The sequence below is a fragment of the Limulus polyphemus genome, unplaced genomic scaffold, assembly GCF_000517525.1.
Source record: "Limulus polyphemus unplaced genomic scaffold, Limulus_polyphemus-2.1.2 Scaffold6397, whole genome shotgun sequence".
Taxonomy (NCBI): domain Eukaryota; kingdom Metazoa; phylum Arthropoda; class Merostomata; order Xiphosura; family Limulidae; genus Limulus; species Limulus polyphemus.
Window position 1 is genome coordinate 10844 of NW_013672007.1, and position 3391 is coordinate 14234.

The window sequence follows — 3391 nt, forward strand, 5'->3', positions numbered from 1 at the left end:
CAACACCCCGGGGTGCCTAGATACCTCTTCTAAGTCGTGCAACAGTATCCGGTCATGTGACTTCTTTGTTCCATACTGTATATATCTGTGTCAATGTAAACTACTTGTACCTGATGATGACAAAACCTTGTCGAAACGTTGTACATTTGCTGTTATGTTAAACTTATATTGAAGTTTTTCTTCATTACCCATTCGAGTCATCTCCAAGCATTATTAGATGTATAGTTAACGGCTATAACTAAATAGGCCTATAATGCTATATTCTAGATTAAATGTTAATTCAAACCTACCAAAAAAATATCAAGTCTGTGTATAATTTATTCGAATAACCTATATGTTAACGAGAAAATTACCGGTTCCGCTGGCAGACAATAAACGCGTATGTCAACGAAAAGTTATCGTTTTGCGCACCTTCTCGTGAGAAAAGTGTGACCTGCGCAGTGAACGCGGCGGAAAAACAAGCAAACAAACAAACTGAGATATTTCGTGTTTTTTGTGTATAGATTGATTGAGGATTTGCAGTTTGAACAGTGTATTTTCTTCAGATCTTTGAACAATACTGTTTTTCGCATGTTTAAGCAATGTTTTTTTTTATTTCTCGGGTTTTTGAACAATGTAATTTTCACGTGGGATAACATATCCTGGTACTTTTTGAAGGCTGGAATGCCCTCATGCACACCTCAGCTACTGAATCACACACACACAGACAGGACTGGGACAATGCCAATATTTTTCAGGTATTTTAATAGAGTGTTTCTTCAGGTGTTTGAGCAGTTTTTTCTTCTTCTTTTTCTAACACATATAAATATTGAAAGCATTCTTTCCTGTAAACAAAGCTCTAGCTGTTTGAGGAATTCTACGAATTGTGGAGAAGGCTCTGAATTCCCGGAATATCAATATTTCATACATTGTATGTGGGTGTCCAATTGCAATAAATTTTCCTCCTTCGAGCGCTACCCCAATGTTGCCCATTTTTTATTCAATTCACGTGCTATTTATCTTATTATTGAATTAGTTTAAGTTGTTCCTTAACAATATGTTTTCGGTCAACAAAGTCAGTACACATTTCGACTATTTTACTCAACAGACAGACGTTGGTTCTGTTAGATCTTATTTTAGCCTTATCGAGAATGATTTAGTAATGGTGATAGCTTTTTACAACACTTCACGCAATATTAAAGGATCTGCATAATCTATTGAAGCTGGAGTGTAACAAGTTTTATTCGACCTGTTTGTCAATTGTGTGGTGAACCCGTGAAATTTTCCAAGAATGGCGATCGGGTGATATGATAATCTGTAGTTACATAGTTAGAGGCGTTGCTAGGTGAAAATATTTAGGGCTCGAGTCCATAGGAGCGGGAATTTTCGGCGTTTCGGTATGATATCCATCATGGTTTTTCTCTTCCGATTTTTCAAGACACTAATTGGGGATTCGGGGCTTGAGCCCCGTGTGCCAGCGCCCAGCGACGCCTCTGTATATAGTTGTGATATTACTGGTAATAATTAAAGTTATATCATACTTTGCTGGCCCAGTAAAAAGGATGCATTTAAAAGCATTTCAATTATACTTTATGCCCACCCACCCCCGTGGCTAAAAACCGGGTTTCGATACCTGTGGTGGGCAGAGCATAGATAGCCCATTGTGTAGCTTTGTACTTAATTCTAAACAAACAAACAAATTATAATTTAATTGAAGTACGCTGCCGCCAACGGCGCCTGTCACTAACTATCAATATTACATGGCTGGTTTCTCAGACTGGTTAGACTAAACAGCGTAGGTGAAATTCTATTACGCATACAATTAATTAATAGGCTTCGTCAGCAATGTTTCAAAGGTAGAGTGGGCGTTTCTTAAATCAATAACACATGTAGGCCTAACTGCGTTTGTTTATTTATTGTGTTGCTAAGCGCAAAGCTGCACAATGTCCTATCTGTGCTGTGCCTACCAAGGGGTTTTGAAACCTGATTTTTAGTGTAATAAGCCCTCGGACTTACCGCTTAAAAAAAATAGAATCATGTTTCTTATTTAAGTTGATTACCTTACAGCGTACGTGTCTTTATATAGAATCTTGTTTATTATTTAAGTTGATTACCTTACAGTGTACGTGTCTTTATATAGAATCTTGTTTATTATTTAAGTTGATTACCTTACAGTGTACGTGTCTTTATATAGAATCTTGTTTATTATTTAAGTTGATTATGTTACAGTGTACGTGTCTTTATATAGAATCATGTTTCTTATTTAAGTTGATTACCTTACAGTGTACGTGTCTTTATATAGAATCTTGTTTATTATTTAAGTTGATTACCTTACAGTGTACGTGTCTTTATATAGAATCTTGTTTCTACGAACACACAGTTTGCTTGACGGAAAGAGATCGACAGAAAAGGACGAAAAGCAAGATAACTGATTCTGCTGAAAAGTAAAATTGATAACTATTGCCTCCCTAGGCAGTTTTATACCTCCTGGTGTAACACGTTCTACAAACACCAGAAAACAAGATATCCAAGTTCTACCAAAAAAGAGAGAATGTAGCGGCTTGTTGTACTTCGTTCTTCATTGTTGACACCAGAGGGAGATTATATTAGTCATAGAATAAAAGATCGGCACTCCTTTATAGTCGATCTTGATAGAACTCAGAAGATATTTTCAGCTTACAACATCATATTTAGTTTACGACAGAATATCAAACAATTTTAATATAAAGGCTTCCAGCTGTTTTCTAAACAAAACGGCCTCCGACGGCTCGGAGACAAGTTTGAGGACTTATAACGCTAAAAATTGGGATTCAATACCCTTGGTGAGAACAGCGCAGATGGTCTATTATGTAGCTTTTCATTCAAAATAAAATATAACAAAACATAGGACTACAAGTGGCGACCTCTCTTGGCATACATATGTAATCAGTTTTAAAAAAAAGTTATAGAACTTGAGATAGTCTTTAAACGAAACCCAATATTCAACAACTTGCTTGGAGCACTTTAACATTTTATTTTATTTTAATTTTTTGACAATAATGTTGCGCTCTATAAATTGTCAGTTACTTTCATTTTGTTACATTTTATAGCCTTGAAACTACTCAAATGTCTGCTACTGTTCATTACCGATGGGGTCCACATATCAAATATATTTTTTTACCTCTTAAAACACCGCAGTATAAAGAACCAACCAAATAAACTGGGTGAAATTAAAACACCTAGCGGCAAGTAGAAGGGTTAATTACAATATTAACTTTTTTTGTTTAACATGTATTGTGTGAATCCTAAGTTAATAAGGGTCTTGTAGGCAATAGTCATGTGTTCACAAGCAATTTGGTGCATGGACACTGTGTGGAAACAGGTTTGAAACTGAAAATTTTAATAATCTCCAGAGGTAGCGCTAAAGGGGGGG

The 3391-nt window shown here is 35.9% G+C and overlaps 1 protein-coding gene across 1 annotated transcript in view; it reads left to right on the forward strand.

The window, feature by feature from the left end:
• The first annotated feature begins 482 nt into the window (after positions 1 to 482).
• The window catches only part of LOC106473680 (alkaline phosphatase, tissue-nonspecific isozyme-like), a 28489-nt gene continuing 25580 nt past the window's right edge, over positions 483 to 3391 (forward strand). Inside the window, exon 1 of the mRNA XM_022402081.1 lies at positions 483 to 737. The gene's annotated coding sequence lies outside the window, so the exon portion shown is untranslated. The remainder of the gene's footprint in view (positions 738 to 3391) is intronic.